Here is a 13,218-nt window from a genome sequence, read left to right as displayed (position 1 = left end):
AAATGTCGGAGCCTGCACCGATGATACGATAACGACGCTTTTGCACTCGTTCATCGTATCATCTAGGATTTACACACTACGACATCGCAAGTGACGCCGGATGTGCGTCACTTTCGATTTGACCCCACCGACATCGCACCTGCGATGTCATAGTGTGCAAAGCCGCCCTAAGGCTGTGATTCCGATAAAGAGCTTGAATAATGTTTAATAGGAGCCATCTGAATATTGCACACGTATTTTCAGGGCAATTGGAGCATTTGAAGTTCTTTTTTGAAGAAATTTGCTCATGCTCGGGTGCTCAATACTTGTAACTGGTGATGAACGAGAACTACCATGCTCGGGTGCTCAGTCAGAGACCAGGTGTGTTGAGCTATGGGCGTTTCCATTGCTAACTCTCTGCCTATTTAAACCCTGATCTGATAGCAGGCTATGCCGGATGTCAGTTGTTCTTTGTTCACCAGCCTGCTTCATCCTGCTCCAGACCACATCTACCCCAGATAAGTGCTTTGCTCTTTATTTGTTGCTTGGTTCTTTTTGCTCTTATCTGAGTTTGTCATTTGCTGTGGTTGTTTTCAGTTTATTTGCATGCAGGGATCTTCCCTCTCAGTTGCTCAGCTAGAAAGCTCCCTGCAGCTATGTTTGGAGTATTGCTCCTATTAGTCCATGTGTTTGTTGCTTCTTGAATTTGTAATGATTCCTGCTTTCTGTTCATTGGTATGACAAGAGCGCCTAGTATAGGACGGAGTTCAGATCTAGTGATCTGAGGGCTTTTTTGTACTATCAGGTATTTGGACTTTTGCAGGGTTTTTCTCTGGCCACCATCAGGCCCCTTCCTATCCTGTCCTATTTAGTCAGTAGGGCCTCACCTTTTGCTAATCCTATCATCTATCTGTGTATTGTGTTTTCCTATATCACCGCAGTCTTTGAATGTGGGGGGCTTGCTATTCTTTATCTATTTTCTGAGTCAGAGAGTTATTCATCTTTCCTTCCTTTAGGATAGCTAGTTCTCCGGCTGGGTTCACGGTGCACAGGATGTTAGTTCACCCCTCGGCTACTTCTAGTGTTGATGGTTAGTAAGGGGATGGCGGCCAGATTAGTTGCCAATGCTCTTGTCACCTTTTACCAGTGATTTATGGTGGTCTTCCATGGTTCCGGACCATAACACTCGTTACTCCTAACTAGTGATGAGTGGGCACTACCATGCTCGGGTGCTCGGTACTCCTAACTAGTGATGAGCGGGCACTGCCATGCTCGGGTGCTCGGTATTCATAACTAGTGACTTGCAGATATGGTAAATAGCTGCAACTCACATTTATGTATGAGGTAGGAAAGATGATTGTCTATAAATGAAGGTTGTCTCACACTCAAAGCTGCAGTGGAGGGTGAGATATGGAGCTTGGAAGTCAAATGTGCAAAATTGTCATGGGGTGGCAGAGGATAACAGGGAATTGGGGCTCAAAAACTTTCAATAGAGAAAGACAAACAGGAGAAACCAAAACTCTATGACACAGCATGGAGTAAATCAACAGATTGGCAAACAACAACTCACGAACCAAGGGTCTTCGTTGAAGTGAAAGGTGGCAAGACCAGTTACCCAAGAATCAGATGTAGATGGCACAGGAGCTGTAGCCACCAGTGAAGGCCCGTGCTTCAATGTGAGAAGAGCCTGATTCACACATCACTTTTTGTTTCACATTTCCATGGATAGCCCTTATAATAGTGAATGAGGCCATTCATAGGGTCACGATGTTTCTCGGAAGGAAATACATACCTAACCATGTTTCAGTGTTGACCACCTCTTCTCTTGACTTCATGAGTAACTTTCCTTCACTTCTCTCCTACTTCTTCCAGTTCTTACCAACTAAATCCTTAGAGATCCACCTTGATTGAAAAGTCCTAGGAAAAGAGGACCTGCAGGTTAATTGAGCAATCCCTCAGGAATCTCTCTATGGAAATCATACTATACCCTCGCTAAGAATTTATGACCCACATTTATGACAAGTGGCGTTATTGTAGGCTTGGCTGATTTATTGATGTATAACATGACATCACTTCCATTAACTGGCTACAAGGAGATCACTTGTTATATTTATTACTTGCAATTTTTTGTTGCAACTTTACATCATTTTTTGTATATTACTAATTTATAATAACTTATATCTCATCGTTTTCATATGTGCATATAATTTTTCAGGTTAAGTTGGCCATTGACATAAAAAATTATTTGCACATCAGATGGACGAATGCTGGTCATCTGATCTGGTCAAAATCAACCATTTGGATGACTTTTACTTTGTGTATTGAAAGCTGAAAGGGATTGTCCTCCCAAATAAATGTATCACCTTCCAGTCTGGATCAGGGAAATGCAGTGGATGTTGTCTAGATGGATTTCTGAAATGCATTTGGTACAGTGCCACACGAAAGGTTGATACATAAAATGAGATTAATGGGAATAGAGGAAAATATGTGCAATTGGGTTAAGAACTGTTTCACTGATAGGAAACTAAGGGTGGTTATTAATGGAACACACGCTGAGTCACAGTTAAGGTCAGTATTGGGCCATCTTCTTTTTAACATATTTATTGATGACCTTGTAATGGGCATAGATAGTAGAATCTCAATATCTGTAGATGATACTAAACTCTGCAAGGTAACAAATTCAGGGGAGGATAATTTAATATTCTAAAAAGGATTTATATAACCTGCAGGCTTAGGCTGAGAAATGGCAGTTGAAGTTTAATATGGGTAAATGTAAGGTCATTGTCAAACGGAGTTTTGTACAAACTTTGCAGACTGTAATGGCGGCGGGCTCTTTTCCCAGTGCGGATTTTGACACCTTACCAGATAGCTTCTCTGGTGTCTGGGATCAACACATGCAGACATGGGTGTTGACCTGCTGTGTGCTGATTCATAGGATGGCTATAGGGAGTTAATCTCTCCTAGTTTACTTGTTAGGCTCCTTTGAACACATGTGGTGGGAAAGCCAATCACATCTGCTCCCCTCCTATTTATGCTGGATGAAATCTTCTACCCATGCCAGATATAGTTTATTCTGTGTTGGTCTGTAAGCTTTGGTGTCCCAGACTTTCTGGTGAAGGTGTTGCTTTTTGCTTGGAGCGGTTATAGAGTTTACCCCCGTTTTCTTGTTGCTTCCTTCCTGCTCTTGTTTTCTTCCTAACCTCTTATTGTCTTATACCTGTGTGTGTGCTGTGTGACAGAGTTTTGGTTTCCCTTGTCTGTCTTTATCTGTGGGTTTCATCTCACTCCTGTCCCGTCCCACCCTGGGGGATGGGGTATCAGTTCAGGACTGGTCAGGAGCAGGGCCAGGGAGGAGACTCAGACATCTCCACCATCAGGAGTATCCCTGAGATTAGGGCTAGCTTAGGGTCCCCTAGCTTGAGGGTCAGCGTAGGGTCCCCAGTTTTCTGTTATCCCACAGTCATGCACTTGGGTAGAGGAAATAAAATGCATATTTATGTACTTAATTGTAAAACCTGGGTAAAACTGTCCCTGAAAAAGACTTGGGTGTATGGGTGAATGGCAAACTCAACTTTACTGACCAGTGTCAGGCAGCTGCTGCTAAGGCTAATAAAATAATAGGATCCATTAAAAGAGATTCTGTGATGGAGGTGTTGATCCAGGGAACTAGTCTAATTGCTGTATATGGGATTTTCCCCCTAACATGAAGTGTACTGTCTGCCCCATGGTTTTTTGCCAACCTCTGGATTAACATATTAGGCTGTGAGTTTAACTTGATGGACTTATGGACTTCAACCTTTAAAACTATGAAACCGGTGTACAGGATAATTGATAAATGTATGATCATTGAGGGTCCATATACTGGGAAACCACCAATCCTAAGAATATGGATTCTGTGCCCCATGCGAATGGAGTGGTGGGGTGCATGATAGAACCAGTACTCAATCCACTTCTATAGGACTATGCGAATGGTAGTGCACATGTCAGATCCAGACCTGTATGCACATTATTGCAGTGGTTGTGCACTTGCACAGTGAGTGATCATGGAGTGATTAGTCATGCACCCATTGAGATTGGTGTGGATCCCAGCAGTTGGACCATCATCGATAATACATCTATCACCTCTACTGTGGATTACGGTTGATTGAATACCCCCTTTAAGAGTTCATGTTGAGCTCCTTAGTTGAGTTTTAGAGGCCTCCTAGAGAAATTACACCATTCTCTAGTGAACTATATGTCTAAGTGTTTTTTTGCTTTGTGAGCCACACCTGATGTCACGCTACATGCGTGGCCAGCACATTCAGACCAACAAATAAAACCCAACAATAACACCACAAACAAGGGGAAACACCAGGAACACAATAACAATGGTGGGCCCTGGCGCTAATGAGAGGGTAGATGGACACCACCTCCTGCACTTACCTGGCACTGTACCCTGCACTCCTCGTCAGACCCTATACAGGCTCCGCACCTGTCACCTGAAGCCCTAAAAAAATCCCTACTATAATCCTAGCTGAGGAGTGGGGCGGTGTGGCTTACTAGGCTCACCACTACACTAATACAACAAGAGGATAAGTGAGACAAATAGGGGGATAAAACAAAAAAATGAAGAAGATCCAACTTCAGGAGAAATCCTCAGCAGCTCCTTCACCAAAGGGGGCCAGTACACAAATGGGTTTATAGTCAGCAAAGCTTGCTGGGAGACCTGGCTATTTAAATTCATGGGGGTTTGGCTACAGAGCAGGTGCAGCTGATCTTAACTGCAGGAGAGCTGCCGGCAGAAAAACTGGGATTAACTATATCTGTACCAAAACAAATGAAACCATATATAAATGCAGAGTCCCAGATAGAAATAAGGGGCTCCAGTCCACAAGTTGCCACTAGTCCCCAAAAACAGGGAGACGGCAGTGACAGTCGTGACACCTGATCCTTCATTATAATCCCTCACTCGACCCTATGTCAAAAGGAATTTCAAAGTACAAGCCCATCTCTTTGCCAAATATCACCGGCTGTTCCTCTAAATAAATCCCTAAGAATACCCCATATCCTCATCGTAATATTTTTAGGGCAATTGTACACTTCTGTCTCCGATCACCATCTTGTCCAGCTATGGGGCTTCTATAAAAGTTTTCTCGATTTTTTTTTACTTTCTTTATATGATTATTAACTCTTCAAAACCATTTCAGAAACTTCTCCCTTCAAACTAAAATATCATTTCGTTCCAGTTCCTTCAGTACGCTGCTCAAATGAATGAAGTACGGCTGAAATTGCTTCTTACAAGCTCTCCCATGAATGAGCAGATGAAATGATCTATCTATTAAAGGATGGTCTGAAGGACAATTTCTTTCTGATGTACTAGTCAAACCAATAAATTGAGGTGCTGATCTCATCCTGAACAAAGCATCGGATATTTCCAGGATTTATAAAGTCCCTCAGGCTTCATTTAAAAGAAGGGTGAGAGGCACATCAATCGAGAAGATAAGAGAACATTGTGTTCCGGTAAGCTCTAAGAATCAAAATTAAAAAGTCCCTATATCCATAAGATTTGAATTTTTTTACGATGCTTCTAGCATTCAATGCAAATACTGATATTCGTAGGCATGAAAGGCACAATTCAACTTCCAAAGTGAGTATTTAGTTGCCATTTAGCCATTTCCCAAGCAGAGCTGTTATTGAGTTAAGTAAGAAGCAACTGATATTGTCTTCCTAACGCTCAAATTGTTAGCTCCATTTTTGTTGAAATATCAGACTATTCATATTCAACATAAAAACCAGACAAACTGGGCAGATGCACTGGCATATAAGGTTCTATGGTGGCTATGGTGGATTGCCCATTGAGGCATTAGGATAATACCGCATTGCCCATGGCCTAAGAATAGAGATGAGCAAACCCGAAGAGTGAAGTTCGGAGTTCATCCCTGTGGTGGTGGAATATGGGGGGTTGTGTATAATTTTGTGTAGGTTCGTATTTTAGGCGTGGTGTTTTGTCCATTCTGTATACATTGTCCTGTTAAGTTAGGTGAATCACCCCCTGCCGGGCTTTTGTCCCTAAGTCTGGGGGAAAGGGGCCTGGGATCCACCAAACAGTTTGCTTACCTGGGAGATTATTCATTCTGGCTGAAAAAGACACGAGAGAAGGAGTAAGATTGATCCTCTGAGGGAGAAGCTGACACCGTAGAGAGACTGTGAGAAACCCTGATTTCCCTGGAAAAGGAATACTGGAGGATTGTGACTGATTTATCCTCTGTGGGAGAAGCTGAGGCTCCCCAGAGAGAATTGGACATTTATCCCTTACTGGACTGTATCCGTGTTCCTGGACTATTTTACCCTCTGTGTGGTGGATTATTTGATCGACAGTCTGATTTTTCTTGGAATTAAGGTTCTTTGGATTGTTCAGTCATTTCTCGCTCTGTTGATTGTGTGATATCGGAGAAGGACCCCGTCACAGTCCCTAACACGGCATTTAGAAAAAAAAAAATCAATGTCCTTTACATATGCTAACCACTTGAGCGAGCATCACTGTGCTTGGGTGCACCCAGAGCTCGACCAAGTGGGAGCCACTTGCAGTGTTTGATTGGGGGTTAAAATCTAGATGTAGCACATGGTGATAGCTTTCTGTTTGTGCTTTCTAGCACCTTGTTGTTATTCTTTTGCATCAATAAAGATTTCTGTAAAAAAAACAAACAAAATAGCGTTATCGAATGTAGTGTGTCCAAAGAAAAAAAAAGAAAAATACCCTCAATCCCCCTGAAGTGCTCTTTTTATGGCTGACTGCATGTAGGTAGAGATCCGAACTGCCCAAATCAGTGACTTTCAATGGAGTTTCGGTCAAGTCCGGGTCCAGAAGAGAACTTTATCTAAATTTCGTCTAAACCCAAACTTCAATGCGTCCGTTCATCTCTACTTAAGAAGGCTCACAGTCTAGAGATGAGTCAATTGACTTTCAGGACGATCAGTGGCTGCTGAACAGGAGCCTTACGAACCACCTCCAAACTGCTGGTATCCAAAGCTTCTCTTTTCATTAGCCAGCCTGAAACACATGACAGAGGTACGAAGAGTTTTACGGTACTGCCGTCCAGTGAATGCAGAGTACTGAGGTAGCCGCTGGACCAAAGTTCTGCAAATGTGTTTGCTTATCTATATCATTGACCTTTCATTAGTAAGAGATTTTAGGTACAGAACCTGCAAAAGTTAGACAAAGCCTATTTGGTTCAGATGCTTGGGCATCCTCTGGGCTTTGAAGAACCATGAAGATTAAGGTGAACTGATCATTTTGCAGTGTTTTATGGTTGTGGCTTAAGAACCATGGTCTCTTCATTTGCTACAACTCTTAAATTTTATGTGCATAACTGCAGATTAACAAAACTGTAAGCCCAGTAGGCTTAGATATCTGGGCTGACTGAGTTTTGCAGACCTTAGAAAATAAATGTGACCTTACCAATATGGAAACAGTACAGAAGCTTACAGCCAATAGCATGAAGGGCTGATACTTGCTTCTTTCGAAATAGAATTTCTTGAAGTTTTAGTTCAAGACTCGTGAAAACAAGAAAACTAGGTATACCCAAATGCCCAATTGGTTTCTTAGACTCATGGTGATGATAACGGCAACAGTCTGTTATTGGGTTGATTCCCAAGTGAAAGGTCACTGGTTCACATTGAGGAGCAGCCATGAAGATTTCCAAAGACAAGAGAAACAGCATCATCCAGCTCATCAATAGCAGACTCTTGGCCAAGAAAATTGCCAAACTGCTGTGGAGACACAGGGCTCAGTGGGTGCTCTCGTCTGCTAAAACCCGCCGCCTTTAGAAAGACAGCGTGGCTCAGACCTCATCCCAACTGAACGCCGGCCTCCTTAACCGTGGGCGGAACACTACTCAGACAACACAGGGTGAGGGAACCACAATAATTAGACTTTATTGGATCCCCAAACAATTAACGGCACATAACACATAACCAGCAAAACACAAATGTAACAGGCAACAGAGTCACACCCTTCCGCTGGCTCACCAGGGATTTAGAATGTCCATGCCTCAGAGGTTCCAGGGCTATTAACTCCAATCCAGCAGCACCCCACTTTTGGCGGGCACCCACCGAGAAAGGAATAATGCCAGATGTAGGAAGCTGTGTGAGGTCTGCAAAGTCTGTAGCCAGGTGACTGAACTGTCCCAACCTGAGTGTCCTCCTTAGGTAGTCCTGGTATGATGATACAATCCTGGCAGCCGGAGTCGAAATCCCTAGACTGTGGATATGATCTCCAACCGGAACCGGAGTCCCTAGATTGAAGCCATAAGGTATCCTGATCCTCTAGTCAGCTCCTAAGAGCTTAGACTGGATCCATCAGCATCCATCAACCTTCATCCACCTGGTGGCTTAAAGAAATCCCTTTTATAGCCACAGCCTTCCACTTGGATACACTGCGTCCTCATCGATTGGTTGGACAAGATCGCCTCTCCCATTGGATGAATCTCAAGCTGCATGGACAATGTTCATCCAAATGATGTCTACAGAAAGACTGAGGGTATACATGTAGTCTGGAATGCATAGACTAGATAATGGCTACTAAGGTAATCACATTAGCAATACACAACTACAATAAAATGATTACTGGAAGAGTCTGGAGAAACAATACGTCTGGCTTTCAGTGGCCAACACAATTACATGAGTCAACAAGAGTCTTGTAAAAACAATGAGGGACTTATCCCCCATCTATAAACAATCTATCATCCTGTCTGGCTGAATTTTAAGAAACTTTAACCCATGAGAGTCCATGTCGTCACAACTGCCCCATGTGAAGCCATGACAATTAAAAGAATATGAAATTAAGTCTGTCCATCTACTTAAAAGCCAAGAGGTGACGTCCAGGCAGTTAGCTCATCACAAGGTCTATCAGTTCTGGTATGACAAATCCGGCGGCTCGTATGATTCATAATAGGGAGATCACAGACGTCCAAGGAAGTACAGAGCGACACACATTACACAAATCTGGAATGGTGACCCGAAAAAAGGTGAAGATGCCTCAACTTCGATATCGCCAAAAACAGCATTGGCTCCAGTTTACAAAAAAGTATGAAACGTGGGCAGCAGAAAATTGTAAGTGACTGATTTGGAGCGATTAGCTGAAAGTCAATAGAAGGCTCTGATGGGGGGCAAATGAAGGGGCGAACGGATCAAGAAATTGAAGGAACTGTTGAGTTCAGTGGAGGAAGCCTGATGATATGGGCGTGTTTACAGCCAAAGGCATTGGAAAGTTGACCAGGATGGATGGTGGTCTCAATGCTGAGCTGTATGTGAGTGTCCTAATAGACAAGTTACTCCATTAACTTAATGGTGAGCTAGATAGACCTAGGTCTTTTTTCAACCTGTGTAACTATGTAACTAGAGTACTATGGGTATGAAAAGGACGACATAGTGTCCAGCAGTACAACAACCTGAAGCATACGATGAGAATGAGAAAACAATGGTGTAATGAAGTAGAGGTGCTGGATGGGTTGTCACAGTCCACAGACCTCAACCCAATTGAACACTTGTGGGTAGAGTTAAAGAAAAAGCTGTATCCATACCCAAACGATGCGACCAGTATGCACCAATATTGGGAATGCTTAGAAGAGACCTGGGATCAGATTTCAGTCAAGACATGCTTAAATCTGATTGAGAGCATACAAGAAATATTCAGGCAATGCTGAAAGCCAAAGGTGGCCAAAAGCCAAAAGCCAAAATACTAACAAAATAATTAAAAATTATATTTAGATTTTTTAAGAGTAAATAAAGTAACAATTCAGTGATATTACAAGAAACCACATAACTAATCATATGCTATATAGTTACAAGTCAAATTTATGTATGAGATAGCTAAGATGATTGTCTATAAAGTGAATGCAGTTTTATGTTCCAAACTATAGTTGACGGTGAGATATGAAGCCTGAAAGTCAAATGTTCAAAACATTGTTACCCTTTTGCTCATCATAATAAATAAACTTTTTAACATACACTCCACCATCATGATATTACCAATTTATACTCAATGTATATTGTGTTAATGGTGCCTGCGTATATAAGGACCTTGGATAAATCGCATAGCATACAACAACAAACAAAAAGAAAAGAAAGGCGATCAGACATCCAATGCAATTAAATATATATTTTTATTGGTGCAAGTGCATGGCATAGGGATAGGCATATAGAGAGGGCATACAACGGTGGTGTCAATTCATCATAATAATGCTGACAGTGCTAATAGTACCACTGGTGGCGGAGAGTGTCCGGGGAATGCATCAGACAATGGTAATAACCTCCATATTAAATCCCCTACCATGGGGTATAACACACATATCAATGTCTATGGATTCCACAGAAACACCCCACCAACCGGCGGCCAAACAGGTCAAAATACCCATACCAGTGTATGTAAATAATCCACCATGAACATCATAATACACTCACCGGAGCCCCCCACCCGACGGACGTCAGTTTCGGCGGATGCCTGCGTCAGGGGTGGTGCCATACAAGGGAAATGTCGTGATATAAAAAGCAACCCGGAGCCAATCATCAGACGGTGACCAGGGATGACGTATGAGCATCCATAGCGACAGAACACCCCACTCCCGGCCACGTCAGGAGACAGCACCGCCCATCCGATCATGCGGTAATCACATGACCGGGAGGACGGCGCCGCCCCCAAGACACAACCAGGGAGCCGGGGGACGCCACTACCAACGCGCACACGCACATCGCCGCCACCAATATTTAAAGCTATTCCGATACACATATCCTCGGATTACCCAGCAGCACCACCAATACCGGTAATCCACGATCATGCGCGGGCGTTCACAGTAACAGAACCACCCACCCCCAGCCGCGTCAGGAGACCAGCACCGCCCCCCCAGTCACGCGGACGTCACATGACCGGGAGGACGCCGCCGCCCCAAGACATAGCCGGGAAGCCAGGAGAACGTCACTGCAAGCACGCACGCGCACCACGCCGATACCGGTACTTAGAAAGATTCAAACACCAATGTCAAACATGTGTGTATATCTAATGGTGTTACTGCAATAAATTTTCACATAAATATGTATCATTATATTGTCCTGCACTGTAACAGTAGAGAAAAAATAATCAACTTAGTTTCCACATATAGTACATCAATTTCCCTGGCAGCAAAAAACCCCCCCACCACCAACCCAAGGGGAGCAAAAGGGGTTATTGCCCCAGAAATACACATATGTGACATTCACATAGATCTCCAGTGCATAACACAGTGCAGGATTTTAATAATATCAATATGAGCCCAATGTGCACATAACATATGAGCCTACCCATACTCAATTATTGGCCTAGTTATTACATCTCATAAAATATAATGGACCGGCCTCAACCTATGCCCATAATCAAAGATGGTGACAATTTGCGACGCATGCGCGCCCACAGCAACCAAGCCCCCCATCCCCCACCGCGTCAAGAGTTGGATATCGCCCCCCCGAACATGCATCACATGATCGGGAGGACGACACCACCCCCGAAGACACGGCGAAAGATGCGGGGGCCACGCCACCACCGGACGCGCATGCGTACATGTCACCACCCTGATGATTGTATTCTATCCCCAATTCAAGTCATATATCAACAACACAAAATAACTTATATCCATATTTTTCAGTATTGACAACACAGATAGAACATCCTATCACTATACACAATCAAAGATGTTGAAGAACAATGACAGAATTTACCTATATATAACATGGGGTAATCACTATATTAACAATTTTAATCAAAATAGATAGGCACAGTATGTACACATAGCTAAATCATGAGATTAATCCTAAGGCATGTGAAGTAGTTTCCATCAGTCACCAATCATGGTGTGGCTTCATCGGGAAAGACAACTATACAAAATATAAAAATAAGAGTGATTAAAATCAGCAACATTAGTATTGCATAGCAGGTGATCATAAAAACGCAGCAAAACCAATATTCTCATTTAGACCAAGAGGATGTAAGGTTTTTAATGTCCAGATCCATCTGGCTTCAAGGCGTGCCAAATCAGTGCCAACTCTCCGACCCCGAATATTAGTTTCAATGGAATCAATGCCGTGAAATTTCAGCAATGCCCCATTGCATTGATGACACAGCTTAAAATGTCTCGGTAGTGTTTTTAAACACGAGACATCTGCTTCATCAATGGCGGCATTGATTCCATTGACATGTTCCCTGACCCGAAGCTTTAGAGGGCGTGTAGTTAACCCCACATATATTTTGGGGCAGGGGCATACAGCATAATAAATCACTGCACTAGTAGTGCAAGTGATAGATTTCTTTATTTGATAAGTCATTGTCCCTGCTGAATTCATGAAACTATCACATCGTTCCATATTTGTGCATGCCACACACTGCCCGCAGGGTCTGGAACCACCTTTACGCTTATTCGTATTTAAAAAAGATGGAATTGTATCTGCCACCTCATAATGACTGGATACCAAAATATCTCGTAAGTTCCTAGATCTACGTATTGAGATAAGTGGTCTCTGTGGTAGAACTCGAGATAGAATTGGATCCGTCATTAGGATCGGCCATGCTTTCTCTAAACATTTCCTCATTTGAGGAAATCTAGAGTGATAGTTGGTAACAAACGTAAAGGTTCCAGACCTGGAGATTTCTTAGGAGTATAGAGCAGGGTATCCCTAGACGCATGTTTTGCCCTGTTATAGGCCCGCTTAATGGCCCGATTACTATATCCCCGTTCTAGAAATCTGGCTTTTAGTTCTTCAGCACGATGTTCAAACTCTGAACCGACGGAACAGACCCTGCGTAATCGCAGGAACTGTCCCGTCGGAACCGAGTTAATCATGTATTGGGGATGTGCCGAAGACGCGTGCAGCAGCATGTTGGAGGAGGTGGCTTTCCTGAATATGTCAGTTTGTAACATATTCTGTCCATCCCTTTTGACTGAGACATCCAAAAAGTCCACAGAACTCATATTATGTTGGTACGTAATCTTAATGTTCTTATCATTGTTATTGAGTGTTGACATGAATTTTTCCAATAAACACTCAGTGCCCTGCCAGATCAAGTAAATGTCGTCGATGTACCGCGCCCATAAAAGGACGCGGCCCATCGACGACTCAAGATCCGGCAGGGAGAGGTCCCTCTCCAACAGCCCCAAGAACAGGTTGGCATAGGAGGGGGCAAAAGATGCCCCCATCGCTGTTCCCTGGAGCTGTAGATAGAAGGACCCCTTGAAC

General features: G+C 43.2%; 1 long non-coding RNA gene across 2 annotated transcripts in view; it reads right to left on the bottom strand.

Moving 5' to 3' along the window:
- Window positions 1–11,505: 11,505 nt before the first annotated feature.
- LOC142274461 (uncharacterized) overlaps window positions 11,506–13,218 on the bottom strand; it is a 46,264-nt gene continuing 44,551 nt past the window's right edge. For both annotated transcript variants that reach the window (XR_012738859.1, XR_012738809.1), the window contains exon 4: window positions 11,506–11,862. This is a non-coding gene — a long non-coding RNA (uncharacterized LOC142274461). The remainder of the gene's footprint in view (window positions 11,863–13,218) is intronic.

Source organism: Anomaloglossus baeobatrachus, chromosome 1 (genome assembly GCF_048569485.1).
Source record: "Anomaloglossus baeobatrachus isolate aAnoBae1 chromosome 1, aAnoBae1.hap1, whole genome shotgun sequence".
In the NCBI taxonomy this organism is placed as follows: domain Eukaryota; kingdom Metazoa; phylum Chordata; class Amphibia; order Anura; family Aromobatidae; genus Anomaloglossus; species Anomaloglossus baeobatrachus.
The sequence above is the reverse complement of the archived record's forward strand: the minus strand, read 5'-3'. Positions and strand labels throughout refer to the sequence as shown.